The sequence below is a fragment of the Lissotriton vulgaris genome, chromosome 4_1, assembly GCF_964263255.1.
Source record: "Lissotriton vulgaris chromosome 4_1, aLisVul1.2, whole genome shotgun sequence".
In the NCBI taxonomy this organism is placed as follows: domain Eukaryota; kingdom Metazoa; phylum Chordata; class Amphibia; order Caudata; family Salamandridae; genus Lissotriton; species Lissotriton vulgaris.
Window position 1 is genome coordinate 682358941 of NC_141691.1, and position 16449 is coordinate 682375389.

Consider the following 16449-nt stretch of genomic DNA (forward strand, 5'->3'; position numbering starts at 1 on the left):
GCACTGCCTTGGGACCCAACATTCATTTTACACAGCGACAGAAGTACAGTCAGTTGCAGAGCAAAATTACTATTTGGTAGAATTTACAAAATCTTCCCCCATTAAAGATATCGAGGCATGATCCTTCTTGAAACACCTTCTTTATTGACTGCAAACGCATAAATCGAGGCCTGCAAAGTGAAAGCAGGTCTTCATCCCAGCATTTGCTTTCACAGTATGACAACCTTTTTTTTTTAATGCTACCCCTACCATTAAAAGGGACATAGACTGATTTAACAATAGATGTGTTATATTGTGAATGGCATTAGGGAGGCAGTCAGTGGTCTAATGGGCCACTGTCTGCTTTCCTCAGGACCTACAGTCTGCATTCACATGTTGGAACTGCGCAAATGTCAGTATCCAAACAATGGTTTGTGGCTACATTGCTCCTACTTACAAATGACACATTCCATAGCGAACCATTCACACCCAATTTCCCTGTGATTAGTTATGGTTTGCAAACTGTATAATGTGACATAAAAACATTTTTAAATCGAAATTTAGAATTGATATATTACAACACAGTATTTTGCAGTCGCAAAGCCTGTAATTTTGTGAATCTCTGACTTTACAAATGTAAAATCTCTGGATACTTCAGGTCCAGGAGTTTAGGGGCAGCAAGGCCCTCACATAGTGGAAGAGAGTAGGTAAGCAGGTTACTGTAGCATCATTTAATGATACAGAATATTCAAGGGAAGAAAAACACCAAATATATGACTGAAATTGAAAGACATTCTCAGAGAGACCACATCTGGGTGTCTTTTTATTTATTTATTTTAAGTTTTATATAGTACGAATGTTACCCCTGCGGGCATCAGATCACTTTACAAGTGAATGAAGGCAAAAATGTATAAATCAATAAACATAGTCTAAATACATAGAGAATAAGAGAACAGTTTGCCTGCAAAAAAAAATTCTGAAGATCTGTTCTAGAAACGTGTTCATACATGACAGTTTAACTTATTTCTTGAAAGATGTAGTTGAAGGGATCATTCTTATTTCAGGGGGAAAAGAGTTCCACGTTTGAGGGGCAATTTCAGAGAAACCTCTATTGTATGTTTTCTTCCTGAAGAATCTCTGTGGTTTTAGCACTAGGGTACTGGAATTTGTAGAGGATCTAGCGAGATAACTTAGGGTATTGAAGTGTAGAGCTTTGTGAGTCATGCAAGCAATTTTCAATTGAATTCTTGCTTCACTGGGGAAACAGTTCAGTGATCTAAAGTCAGGGGAGATGTGATTGTTCCTGTTTGATCTAGTAATGAGTCTTGTAGAAGAGTTAGTGGAGGCCCTTAAAGGGGCTGTTGTGGTTCCGGGCAAATCTGAGAGGGTTGCACTTCTATAGAATCACAAGTGCTTGCACAGCAGACTTGAAGTCATTTTGAGGGAGAAAGATTTTTTGTTTTCTTAATATGTTCAATTGGAGGTTTGCTCCTTAAGTGGTGGCACTAATGTGATTCTGCATTAAGGTTTTTGAAAATCAATTAATCAATCAGGGTTGGTAAAGCGCAGCTGCTCACCCGTGAACGTCTCAAGGCGCTAGGAGGAGGTGGGGTGGCTCCCGTGAGTGCTGGGGTTATCCGGAGGGCCTGGTCTTGAGGTCCTTCCTGAACTGGAGCAGCGGAGGAGGAGGTTATTCCAGGCCTTGGCTGCGAGGTAGGAGAAGCACTTTCCTCCCATTCCGGTCTTGTAGATGTGTGGGACAGTGGTCAGAGAGAGGTCAGCTGATCGGAGGAGTCTCTTGCGCGTGGAAGGAGAGGCAGTTGTTAAGGTATGCTGGTCCGATGTTGTGGAGGGCCTTGTATGCGTGAGTGAGGAACTTGAACTTGAAGGTTATTCTTCTTTCGATTGGGATCCAGTGGAGATCGCCGAGGTGTTGGGTGATGTGGTTGTGACGGGGGATTTCTAGGGTCAGTCTGGCTGCAGCATTCTGGACGGCCTAGAGTTTGCGAAGTAGTTTCCTGTTAAATCTGACATAGAGGCCATTGCCTTAGTCCAGTCTGCTACTGATGAGGGCGTGCGTGACCATTTTTATGGATTCAGGTAGGATCCATCTGAAAGTTTTTTGGGGTACGTGGAAGGTATCGAAGCAAGCTGAGGATAGGGTGTTGATCTGGTGGTTTATCGTGCGCGATGAGTCAAGTATGATGACGAGGTTTCATGAGTGGTCCAGCGGGGTGGTGGGGTTTCTGAGGGTGGAGACCATGAGGTGTCATCCCACGTGGAGGGGTGGAGCTTCTGTTTTCTCGGAGTTGAGTTCTTCATCCAGGTGATGACGGTTTTCATTCCTTCTTGGAAGTTGTACCTGGTGATGTTGGGTTCTTTTCGTGAGGGAGAGGATGAGCTAGGGTCATTGGTATTTTGGCAAGAGTTATTCCCAGTGATCTTGGTCAATCAAAAATTTGTTGTGTGCAATTGAATACTGTTAGTTGCTTCATCCATTCATTAATAGTGTGCAACTGATTGGGTGGGCGATTAGGAGGAATTCCATTTATAGAGTGTTAAGTTTGAAGTGGTTGCATGACAGCCAATTTTCTGTATTTTGAAAAATTGGATTGAGGAATCAGATGTCTTTGGGGGGAGACTTGACAGAGGGAAACTGGGGGCCCTTCCGAGCCCCCATTAAGGGTGTGGTCACGTTTCACTGTGATCTGGAGTATTGTCTCAATAATGCACTGAGCAAGAAGGAACAATAATGTGAAATGACGACTTTTCAAGTTGGAGTGGCACGTTTATTACACAAAAACACAAGTATTTCAATAAAACGCATTGCTAGTGAACACTCTTAAGAAAACCTGCCTTCACTCTGCCAGGAGTACATGCTAATTAGAAATCGCTTCTAAAATGCTGCGAGGCAAGCTGAAATGAGTAACTCTTAAAAATACATAATGGAAAACTGATAGAGATCCAAAGACATGGAGTACATTTCTTATGAAATCCTATTGCCTAGAATCAAGCCTTTCTGATGAGAACTATAAGGCAAGCTGGAGTGAGGATCCATTAAAAATCACATTTAAATCAGCTAGAGACTCAGAAAGACACAGAATACATTCTATGAAAATATTGAGAACTTGAAACAAGCCGTCCTGAAGAGAATAATTCATGCAGGTTAAACATTTTAAAGAGACCCAGAATGCAAGGTGCCAGGATTATTAAAAAGGCACAATTGAAATTAATTAGGGAATGAAACCCACATTTCTGGAGTGAAGGAGAAACTCAGGCAGTGCAAAAATATTTTAGATTTATGGAAATATTTTCAAAATGAAAACTACTCTTGACTGCAATGCTAGTAATGCACATGTTAAGTTAGGAGGAACAACGTTATTGCTTTGCAATTGCAATAATGTTTTAGAATAAGGGCGAAGCAGAGGAGAGAGAAAAGGACAATTTTAAAGTGCCAGAAACAATTAGAGCTTCAGCCAAAGATGCTTAGATAGAGGGCTGAAGGAGACCACACAGGCGTCAGTGACCCAAGGGGTCGGTGTAGGGAGGTAGTCTCGTGAATGGACTGAGGAGCAGATCTTTATACTCTTTCAATGATGAACCATTGACATCATGATGACAACATTATCAGGTGTCTTTGACCTATAGGACATGACACATTTTGGTCACGTCTGGAAAATATTTAAGAAAACAGAAGTGCCACCCACGCTACAAAAGGTTTCTCAAAAGGTCACAGGATGTTTGACCTTGAATCATAATGAAATTGCACATCTATTGACCAGGATTTGCGTCACTTCAGGGAAACTTTTATAAGTAAGAGGAACATCAAGATAGTGGTTGCATGTTTTAGTTACATTAAGGCTAGCAACAGATACAATAATATGAAAGATGACAGATGGCAAGTGGCCCCAACCATCAGGTATTGCGGGATGTCTCTTTTAGCTCGGTAAGTTCCCTGTTCTTGCGGTATTGCTATTCTTGCGGTATCTACGTGGGTGTAAGAGAAGAGGTGCAGATCAAGGATGTGGGGGCTCCTGGGGAGCTGAGCCTCACTGAGAAGATTTGTATGAGAGACATTTTGGGGTCTATTCATAGAAAAAGAACAGCTGGGACAATTGGGTCAATTTAACAGATTCCTTTTATGCTAGCTGGTGGGGGCTTATCAGGGTCTCATGCCTCAAGGGTGGGCATAATTGGCCTGGGGTAAAAAATAGACTCTGCTTCATCTCCCCCCTTTTTGTTCATTTCATTGAACAAACATTATACGTGCTAAGTTATTCACATTCCCTGTTCTATTCTTGCTCTCTTCCTTGCCAATGCCAATTCTGCTATTCTCAAAAGGTGCAGGAAGTGCTACGGACATGGGGTGCTTGCTGAAGAGCATAATGCTCATTAGGACACAGCCCACATGTTTAGAGACAAGTATGACACATGCTCTTGTCTGTGACTGTAGGCCAGTGTTTGCAAACATATCATCCTGCCCTGTCAACTGTCCCCTTGTCCCATCTTTATCAATGGCTATTTATTCAGTTTGGTACAATATCTCTGTGTCATTTAAGCAGTATCTTAGGTATAGCAAGCACTGTGATCACAATACATTTATAGTCATTATAATGGCAGTAATAGTGTTCAATACTACTAGTAGCACCCATTGTCATTTTTTTCTCATTGTTCTGAAAGTCTTGAGGCATTGTTCCAATCGTTGGTACGTGTGGCTTGTGTGACTAGTTGGAAGAATGTTTTATCTTCTGCTGTACTTTAAGTCTTTAAAAAAAGTCTGCTGAGTAATTATGTAGAGCCTCAGAGATGATACCTGTCAACAGAAAAAGTAACCGTTGGTGCCTGTCTTCAAGTAATTTGAGAGGTTTGCAAGGACTTCTATTACCTAGGCACTTAAAAAAATTAAGAAAACAAAGTGATGAAGAAGGAAAAGATATCTCGTCACAACTTGTAGACTGAGGGGTTGGGGCATTTGAAGTTCCAGACGCCTTTAGGTAATGTATCGTTGGGGTCCACTTACACTCCTCCTTTCTCTGCTGTGTAGCACATGCAACCCATCAGGATGAACTTGGGATACCATCCCCACTTTGTACTTTTCATGGGACGGACTTTGTAATGAGGCTGTCTTGGATGAGAAGCAGGGGAAGGCAGTGGAGGTTTTCTTGTTGGGGCGGAGTCAGTGCTTTCTTTGTATGAGAACCATGGATCAAGAAAGTCAGTCACTAGCACTTGAAGTGAACGTAGGGGTCCTTGGATGATAGTATCAAGAGGCCTGGCCTGCTCTGGGTAGCAGGGAGCTGTCTCAGTTGAGTTGTGCTTTCCTGGAGGAGGCCTGGCCTACGGCGAGCAGGGATCTGCCTCTCCTCTAATCCTTCTTTGTTGTTGCTGTTCTGTTGGAGTGAAAATTGTACATGTGGGGTACCTCAGACGACACTATTGGTGCAGGTTGAGCTTGCCCTCCTTTGTCTGGCCATGCTCCTTTCTTGGTGTGGGAGCTGTGGATCCAGGATGTTACCTGGCCGGAGGCAGTGTTGCTGGTGTGAGCTTTTATCCAGATCCAGTCACCTGGCTAAAGGCCATATGCTTTTGGTGTCCCTTCTTCAGGAAGGCCTTTCAGAACCTAACAATGTTAGTCTTTGCAGTGCTAATCATGGACAACAGAGCAAGTGAAAGTGCATCAATCCAGGTCAGTTCAGTGGATGCACAAATCTTCCTTATATGATTTTTCAACACTGTTCTTTCTCTCAACATCGGACCCTTCCTGGTGATGACAGGCACAACGTATACTTTCGGTGTAGCTCCTAGCCCCTTGCACAACCCCTCAATCATGTGTGAGATGAACGTTGGTCAATTGTCAGAACACAAAAGCATAGGCACTTAAAAGTGTGGAATGAATTCCTTCATTGCAGTTCTTGGATCGGTGTACCAACAAGTACTTGCAGTTTCAATAGGGGGCTATGTTGAAGAAGTCCATTTCATGTGGGCAAAAAGTGTCCTGGGGTAGTGGAAGTACCTTTTTGTTCCAATTTAACCTTAGTACCAGCATTTAGAAAAACAGTCTGATCACATAAAGACAGGCCATGGGAACAAGCATTATCATTATCATTGGTAAACATATCTTTCCATTTTAAGCGAAGACTGCACTACTGATAGTGGTTAGAGTATAAAAATGTGTACACTTATTTTCAATATTTAGCAATGTGACGCTATGCATATTGCTTACAGTATGTTCTCCAATTAGATGCAAATATTTGAAGAATCTTCAAAGCAATACTGACAATTCTTTGCTTTCAAAATAAAATGTTCAAAAAAACAAAATGCAAAAACATTTCACTAAACTACTGGAATATGGTAGGTACCAATTCTTTGCAACATAAAAATAAACAAGCGTTGTTAAATTCAGTAGGTCTCAAAATTATTTGTTACCCTCTTGGCTTTGTCAATGCACACCCAGTATTGTAGTCCCTGGCTTATGTACTGCTTAAAAAAGCATTTTAGCACTTTACAGTATAAGTACACATTATTTCCTGCAACATTGAAGAACCTAGAAATAAAAACTATTAATATACCTACATATTACTTCTGTTATGCACATATATATATAATTATATATATATATATATATGTATATTTCTCATTTTGTGTGATCCTGCAATCGGTGTTCCAACTGCCAAAAACTCTCGTTAACAAACCACAGGAAGTGTATTTCCTGCCTGGCTCAACGCCCAGAATCTGTGGTTGGCTACTTCCAATGGCAGCCCGAGAGAAACCCTATTAACTCTTTTCTTACCTAATAGCTTCTAAAAACATGTGTTGTTTTTACTTGTACGCTATGCTGACCAGAATATTTAATATCACATGTCTTTTTTGTAAAGCACACTTTCACTCAGAATGGTAATTTGGCGCTAGATACCAGATCCTTATTGTTCCTTACAACTCAATGGTACTCCTTTCATCCACCTTGGATAGATCAGTAAACCTAGTTGCATATGAACCTGTGACTATCAAGTCAACCACAGGCTCACGTTCTCTGTATGTCATGCACGTTGTGTAAACGCCGTCCACAATTTCAAAAACCTAATTTTGTAATAGCAACCATCAACTGTGAGTGCTCTCTTCCGACACCCTCCCAGATTAGTGCTGCATTCGGGCCATAAGCCTGTGCCTGCCTTAACTGCTGCTAAATTCAGACGCAGGTAGGAATGAATTATTCTGTACTAAGTATCTTAGGGCTGCAGTATTTTGTGTAATTCTACTAATGTTATTCTTGCTGACCAGGTAGGCCTTTACATTTTGTACATTGAAATATGGATGCCAATAGATAGTCATCAGGTCTATAATGAAAAAGTATTTTATGAATTATAATTGGTCATTTAAATAGGGAGATATTCATATGCATTTGAAACTGAAAGTATTTTCTTTTCTGCCAGGAAACTACATTACTTATATTGATGGCATTTTTTGTCTTTTAACATTGTGGGCCATAGAACATTATTTTGTAAATCTCTATTTTCAATAAGGAAGAAGATATTTTGTATGTTACCAGCAAGGCACTTTACTCATTTTTTTTACAATCTTTGTTCATTGCTCTATTGCTGTCAATCTAGTTGTTGTGGGGCATGTTGACTAGAATGAGGATCCAAAAATATCAAATGGAAAAGCTCTATTTTACCCTGTATTACATCTTCTACTATTGGGCTCTGGGCGGTCAGGGATGGCAGTCCTTGACCTCAAATTATTATGTCATTTTTTTCTTTTGCATGGCTGGCCTATCATTTGCTGCTGGGCCAAGTCTAGGGTGTAATAGCAACCAGAAAACATAAAAAAGGTTGCTGTGTGATGTGGTCAATTAATGCCTGCAAAATCCTTCCTCCCCCTCTTCCGACCACTTGACTCAATATTCAAGTGGGAGGAACCTTTATCAAGTGGTCAAGTACGCCAGAAATTTCAGGTGAGAAGCGTGGGGTGTGGCAGTCAAGGAACAGAATGAACTTCAGTCAGGGTGTAATTAGTTAAAACAAGGGAGCCTATTTAAAACTGTGCTCAAAAGACGTAATTAAGAGCCTTGAAGGCAGCTACTTGGTAGCCAGACACAGTATATACTCAATTACAGTGGGTGTGCTTGGCACGTACCCAGATGTTCCTGCTGATCACTTCTCACTGCAGTGCATAAGAGAGATGTAACCCCATATATAAGATCTCGCTACACAGGAGTGAAAGCCTGTGGTGTCACTGTGAGCGGAAGAGCTGAGAAAGGCCCATAAGCCAGCCAAGAGAGGTAGAGCGACGCTACATGTAAACCGAGGGAAGGAGAGGTAGTTGCTGAAAAAGGAGAAGAGCAGAGGGCACTTTCTACAATGTGGAGAGAGAAACTGAAAGGCGTCGGACGCTACCAGGCCCGAGAGAGGAAACCACAAAGTGATGTGATGAAGGGGAAATATGGTGACTGTCGTTATCTGACTGACAGGTGCAGCTAAAATGGCAACTTATTATTTTAGAATGATTATTTAAAGGTACAATAGAAATCAGTCAGAAATTCCCAAATGCGGAAATTTTAACCATGCACAAATTTACAACTTCAAAGTACATTTAGATGCACTGAAAGGGTGACATTTCACGGTCCTGGGACACTGAATCAAGGCATTCTACTTGGAGGGGGTGCTTTTGCAAATTCATGACAAAATAGATGTACACATGATAGAGAAAAATACCTCTCTCATTTATATGGTAGAAGAACCCTTTTCAACATCCAATAATGAGCATTGGTGAGGTCCTGGCATTTAAAGGCACATTTCTGGAGTGCAAATCAAACTCATGCAAATGCAAAGAATAATATTTTAAATCAATGGAAATACTTAAAAAATGTAACCTACAATGAAAAACACACCTCATGCTCATGTCAAGTGGAGTAGTGTGGCTCACTGGTTAGAGGCGGCAGACCCGAGAGCAGAGGACGGCCCGGGACCAGGGTTCGATTCCCGGCGCGGCAGGTTTCTGGACCAGGGTCAGCGGACTCGATAATTCTCTCGCCTCGGTGCCCACTCTGATCAGCGATCACACTCGGCAACTCTGGGCATTAGCTTGCCTCATCTTCACTAACGTAATAAACACAACAATTGCCAGTGCTGGGGAATTTCTTTAGAACAAACTATTCAACTTCATGGCGTGCATCACAAAAGACATGCACACCTGCTTTAGGAATTGCAGTGTTATTTATTTCTTTCGTTATCTAATTTTTTTAGATCTGCATCATTTTTTGATTTTATGCATGGGAACAACAAAAACTTTCTATATACATATATATACAAACAACATAAAGTAAAACAAGTGATTCGGTATGTACAATGAATAAACAACTTCCATACAACTCATTCATGGCCTTCCATTCATACAAAACATACACTCTGGTCCCAGTGTCAAACGAAATATTAGATTCAACCAATGTACAGTCTGTTTTTTATCTATTCAAAGTTAAATTTTGACTTTACAGACAAAAAAAGGGGAAATAACACAATTTTTTCGTGTTCCCCTAAGGGGTTCCTTTAAGGTAGACTCTAGAAGATGGTCCTTTAGGTTTTTAGCTCGCCTGTAAGTTATAATGGGGTGTGTACCCATGATCTCCTTCACAGTGTTATCTAATTGTAGCAACTTCCAATTTCTTCGGAGAATTTTGCCAATCTTTTCACTCTCTTGTGAATAATCTGTTATTAGACGGATTTTCTTTGTTTCAGGATCATCCTCTTTATTTTTTCTCTTCAAGCATTCCTCACGTGTTTTTGTGTTGCTTTTCACGAGACTGTTTTTCACTGTTTGTTGGGGGTATTTCCTTTTGATAAATCTTTCCATTGTCCTTTTGCTGTTCTTCTTCCACTCATCTTCTTCACTGCATATCCTCCGGATTCTCAAAAATTCACCGTATGGAATGCTATTGAGTAATGTCTTTTGGTGGAAACTGGTAGCTTCTAACGTGGCGTTAGTAGAAGTTGCCTTGCGATGGAGAGTTGTATGAATTTGCTGATTTTTTATATAAATTTCTGTATCCAGGAATATTCCTGGATACAGAAATTTATATAAAAAATCAGCAAATGTGAAGGAGATCATGGGTACACACCCCATTATAACTTACAGGCGAGCTAAAAACCTAAAGGACCATCTAATACACAGCCACTTCCAGAAGAAAAGACAGGATGATTGGCTGAAAATCAAAGGATTCATGAAATGCCATGGGTGCAAAATGTGCCAGATAGCTAAGCCAACAAAAGAAATCACTTTGGCAAACAAAAAGCAATGGAAAATCAGACAATGCATAACGTGCAAGACACCATTCACTGTATATGTAGTGGAGTGCCCTTGCCCTATGCAATATGTGGGCAGTACAACTGTTGAATTGAAGAACCGAATCTTGCAGCATATGAGGGCTACAATTCATAAGGACCGCTCAAATGCCATAGCCAAACATATGGAACTAGTACACCAGGGTGATTGGCAAAAACTGAAATTTTATGGCATTCAAACAATATTTAAAGGTGAGGGGGGGGGTGATCGAGCGAAAAAATTGCGACAAGCTTAATCTAAATTCATCATTAACCTGAGGACCCTGCACCCGAATGGGTTGAATCAATCGGAGGAGTTGTATGTGCACCTATGAACAGACTGAAATGTATGAACTATGCAAGGACTAGTGTTAAAAATCAGTAAAAGTCAGCCTATTGGAAGGCAAATCAATGTTGCATATTCTAAGCCTATTAGAAGGCGCATGACTTAAATGCATGTAATTTTGAAAGCTTTAATTTATTTTAATTATTAATTTGGGTGCATCCCCCCTTTTTTCAGAATACGTTTTTGTCAAATTTTCGGAAAAACTACAAGGACCATAATTCTTAGCACATCATGTGACAGGAAACAACCATTTTTTTGAAAAAATTTAAAAAGTTGTTGTGGTTAAATGTTTGTGCTTGGGGCAAACCCAGTGATCGTGAACAAGGTGAAGTGACACCGAAACGCGTAGATCTCTGCGCCTGTTGCCCTTGGAAATGAGTAAAATAAAAAGGATTGCTGTTTAAAATCCAAAGTTGGCTGTGCGACCCGTTTTTCCCTTGCTGGGAGAAAGTATTGTGGATATATATATATATATATATATATATATATAAATATATCTGCAATACCTCGCAGCGCTCCATCACTCGGGTGAAAAACAAGGCATGGACCACTTCGTTGCAGCATACAGTTTATTAATAACTAATAAACAGCTTGTCATGATGCGTTTCGACCATCCCTGCGGCCTTGGTCACATGACAATGCAATATGCTCAGCCCCTTTTAAAGTGCAAGTGCATCACATGTCCAAATGGAAATAGACAAAATACTTTCTGTATAAATAAATTTGTAAAAGTCAAGTTCACTGTCTCTTTTCTATCCGTGTAAATACGAAAACTTAATTACACAAAAAAGACAGTTAATAAATTACTTCAATTGTGAATTTGTTATGTTTCGGACAAAAACAGTTTTTTTCCAAATCAAGTTTGCACTGACAGCATGAATGCTTATTCCTTATTCCAAAACATAATTCACAAAAACCATAACCATTTGCCATGTCTGTTAATTTTAACACGTGCTCACCATAACGTGCATAAACTATGAATCATAATGAAGAAAACTTAAGAAAATCCTATTATTGCTAAAAATAAACCTTATGTATTAAGGAAAAACTGCACAGGAAATACATATATAAGTGTAATGTGAGTCACTAGACATTATGGACGAGTCATTCTCAGTAGCATAGATATTTCTAGGTAAAACCTAAATGCATACTATGTCTAACACATAATTGTATATTGTTTAACATACAAAGGAGGATCCCCTCCAATGATAGTACTAAAGTGATCTCGTGCAATAGTGCAATACAGCTAAAGTGACGCATGCTTATAAAGGTAATAAAACCATAAATAACTATCAATTATCAGTTCATAATTGTATTGGTTCAATTCATTGTTCAATGTTACATCGGATATATTTGGAGGGAAATTCATGTATCTAATGATCTTAGGGCGACAGTTTCAAATTAATTTATACAGTACTTCATGTGATTAACAATATATCAAATTTGCTGCTTTTACTACAACACCATAATCGATGCTAAAGTAGTTGAATTAAAATAACATTTGTAAAAGCAACCTATTTATAAGAGGATATCGGTGAAATATTTAAAACCAACTATCTAAAAGTTACCCTAATATCTGAAAGACAGCTAGAATTAATCATGGGTCAATGCATATGAACATTTTGCACCTGTAATATATCTAAAAACTATAATAGTGTAAAAGAAATAAATATGTTTTAGTACAAAAATTGTGCAAATCTAGCAAGTTAGTATCGCAATTATCCTATTTGTCTTATTCACAATGTTAGATGATATATACGTTAACTTCCTATTCTACATTCCCATGAAGGACCTCACATTTAAATTATTTATTGATCGTTTATAAATATGTGTGAAGGTCTTCTGTGGTGTTCAATCCCCCGGGCTACTTCAAATCGAATTCCAGAATGTAGTTTGTTTCAGTTCTTCGCATGCAGGCCTCCCTATCTCCTCCTCTTTTGGTTACTGGGATGGACTCAATTGCGTAATATTTTAGGCATTGAGGTTTACTATTGTGACATGCCTCAAAATGCCTCGCAACTGGGTAACTCTGATCTTTATTGGTTATAGCACGCAAATATATATATTTATATATATATATATATATATATATATATATATAGTCCGCTCGCTTGCACCAAATGAATGCACTCTCGGGCGGGTGCCTTCGTGGCGGCGGTGCAGCCGCGTCAACAATTATCGCTCTCGCTCCGTCATTCACTCCGAAGATAGGCACTATCTTTGGAGTGAATGATGGAGAGAGAGCGATTATATATGTATATATATATGGCAAACTTTGCTCTGCTGTGCACACGGTGATATCTGTACTGCCAGAGGAAAATAAATACTTACAAACACTTATGCGTGTGGACATTCAAAGTAGGTGTACTCTTTTGTGGATTTAATGCGGCCTGCACCGGGTCGCGGAGAGCCCCCCCTGCGGACGAGCGGGTCCGGTACCATTACTGCAATGGCGCCTATGGCGCAAGGTGTCTTTTCCTCGTGGTGAAGAAAAGTGCAGCAATCACCCTGAACAACTTGAGCAACCCACTGTGGTGTTTTATTGAACGAGGAGAAAAGAGCAGCTAAAGACCTACTACAGGTACAGACTGATTTAAAAACTGCAAGTACCAGATTGCATCAGGAGACACGCCAATGGGCGGGACATTTTCAACACTACTTAATCTACTTCATTGGCTGCCACTCCCACATGCCATTTCCCGAGAAGAAGAGCGCTGGAACGCTCGAAACGCATTGAAATCATCAATTGCGAACTTTGCTCTGCTGTGCACACGGTGATATCTGTACTGCCAGAGGAAAATAAATACTTACGCGTGTGGACCTCCAACGTAGGTGTACTCTTTTGTGGATATATATATATATATATATATATATATATATATATATATATATATATATATATATATTACCTACTGGCGGTCGCCAGTAGGTAGTTATAGTTAGGATTGTTTTCCATAGGAAATCCTCAACATTCTATTTGGAATAACTTTGGCCCTGGTGGATGAGTCTTTGCGAATTTCTCAAAGAAGATGGCTAGGTTCGCTGCACTCCTTCCCTGAAAGTTTGGGGGGGATTGGTCAAGTGGGGGCTGAGATATAAGGGGGGTCCCAAAACGTGTTTTCTCAATGTTATTTTCCATAGGACCTTTAGACTCGGCTACAGTTCGAACGGGTGAATGAATTTATAAGAAATTTGCCAAAACTGTAGAGTCTTGTTCGCAGATTACGCTTTTTTTGGAATGGTGTAAATCCGTTCAGTAGTTGTTGAGAAAATTAAAGTTAAAGTCAATTATATATCTATAGGCGCGCACACGTGCGCGCACCCAAGCGGCTGCGCGTGAGCGGATTTTTTTGGGCTGCGTGACGTCTGTTAACGTTCGATTCGAAGGAAATCAGGAAGTTTTGTCCGCCATTTTGTCACTGCGAGTAAATATATTGTTCATTTCAAAGCGTTGAAACATGGAAAGGGGAGAAGGTAGAGATTGTCTTCCTGCGTAGGTTTTCTCAGGGTGTGTAGTAAGGCCCTTAAACGCGAAAAGATATAATTTTCCCCCGAAAAAAAATACGGGGTGCGCGCACCCGGTCGCGCACACCTATTTACAAGAGTGTGAAAGTGGAGGTAAATCAGAAGTTTGAGTGCTTAGATATAAGGTGGCTCTGAAAAGAGCCCTTGTGTTAATTGAGTGTTTTCTGCATTTATAAGTAAGTACCGATGCAGAGCCTGATGTTGCAGAGGAAGATTCTGTTTCATCTTCACTAACGGCCCCACCAGACCGCCGGGGATGCCTGGTCTCACCCTGGAGATACCCATTAAGGGACCATCTCTCAGGGAAGCCAGGAAGGGTTTCGCAGCGGTCGAAGCGCGGAGGTACCCCTTCGGGAGTGATTCCAGCGCTATATAAGCACACAATTAATTAATTAATCAATTAATTAATTAATTATTTTCTGTCTTTGGCATATATTGGAATATACCAAGGCAGATCGAGGAAAAAGTGTCATCAATTGTCGAAAGGTGTCTTTTAGTAGCATTTCCAGACCTACCCCAGTGATTGTGCCTAGATCGTTCCCACCACAGTGCACAATTATAAGGTCTGGTTCTGGGAGATGCATAAAAGTTTTCACCAATGGAATTAATTGGTGACATTATAATCCTCTTTTGGAAATCCATGTTATGTGTACATTTGGTAAGCTGAGGTTGCAAATTCGTCTGCTTACTGCATATTTTTCACTCCAGTGAATATAACTGTGTCCTATTAGCCAGACCTTCATTTTTAAGGGATTTGTAGTCGTCTCCGATCGGTTCTGGAAGTGGAATGGTAGTTAGAAGTTGAAATTTTAAATAAAGAAAAAGGAAGAGGCTGGGTGTGGTTAAAAAAATAAAAATGATTGGTTGATTGTAACAAGTGGAGAGTGAACAGGTCAATGTTTATGTTAAACGAAAAGTACTATTGGATGTGAAAAAACAAGACATGTAACAGAGTTGTGGATTGGCAGGTGTTTCTGGAGGGAAAATAGTCTTCTTAGTTAGCTGTAGAACGTTGAGAGATGAACTTTTGACCTGTGCCTTCAGCAAGGTGCAGAATGAGGTGTAACCATGGAAACAGCCGGAGATGGCAGTTGGTGATGGGTTCACTCTTTGGTGCCTCTGCAGCTGAGTCTGTTCTCTGGTGGCTGGCGGACAACTGTTTGTTATTGTGGAGATGAAAGGTGATAAGGAGAGAAATACGACATAGCGTCTGGCCTGTAGAAGCGTGGGAGCAGTGATTAACTCTGAGTGAAGCGGAACTGTGTCGGTGCTTAGTAACAGTAAAAAAAAAAATGTTAACAGTGGTATAGCTGTCTTTACGGTGCGCGACCTACTAAGAAAGAGTTCACGGGCCGTAATTGGCTTGCAGGTTCTAGTATCAGTAAGTGAGGTCGAGAAAAGAAAACATTCAGGACTTTATTTATGAAGGCCTTGCGCCACCGGTGCGTTACTTTTTCCCATTTTAAAAAATGAGGCACTGGCGGCGGAAGGTCTTCATAAATAAGGTCCTCAGTGACTACAGTTAAGGTTATGTGGAACCCATGAATAGTTTTTCAATATGAAATCATTTCAGTTGAGATTATGGATTAAAAGAGAAACCGTGAATATTTGAAATGTTTATTTAGAAATGTACTGTTTTAAAGGCAAATCATTATGTAATATGAGTACAGAAATTGCAAAAAACACAGTAATTGGTTTTGTCAGTAGTACATGGAATACAAACGCTATAATTGAAGAAAAATGAATATAGTTGGAAAAAAACATTGTACACTCTTATAAGGAAGTATACTATATTTTAATAAATGGAAGAAGGTTTCTGGCCTTTCAGTTTAGGAACGATATATGAAAATGCAAGTGGTTATACATCATTACTTTATGAATCAGCTGTCAAACAACACGAAATCATAATGTCCACTGTTAGTAAAGCAAATAGGTCTGTTCTTCAAAAGAAAATATGGAAAAGAACGTGAAGAATATAGAAAACCAAAAGGAAATGAGGACGTCAATGGCTTGTTTGAGAGTTATTGAAGCATTGTTTAGGCAAAATAGGTAGCTTCTGCTTGTAACAGGAAATCAGTTTTATCATTTGAAAGTATGTCAGCTATCCAATGGAAAAGAGTAAAGCAGTACTGATGATCTGTTATAATCGGAGCCTCTTTTACCATCAGAGGGCAGGTCGGTGGGTTTTCGATGTAGCTCGCTGTTAGGAAAGAGTTAAGCGTCCATTGTGTAGGCAAAGTATGCAGCAAGTGCCTCTAACATGAAATCATTGTTATCATCTGAAAA

General features: G+C 40.0%; 2 protein-coding genes across 3 annotated transcripts in view; both read left to right on the forward strand.

The window, feature by feature from the left end:
* Positions 1 to 16449, forward strand: part of LOC147722438 (aromatic-L-amino-acid decarboxylase-like) — a 1636613-nt gene that overhangs the window by 917193 nt on the left and 702971 nt on the right. The window lies entirely within an intron of this gene.
* The window catches only part of LOC147722439 (aromatic-L-amino-acid decarboxylase-like), a 712354-nt gene continuing 702999 nt past the window's right edge, over positions 7095 to 16449 (forward strand). For both annotated transcript variants that reach the window (XM_086964959.1, XM_086964960.1), the window contains exon 1: positions 7095 to 7175. The gene's annotated coding sequence lies outside the window, so the exon portion shown is untranslated. The remainder of the gene's footprint in view (positions 7176 to 16449) is intronic.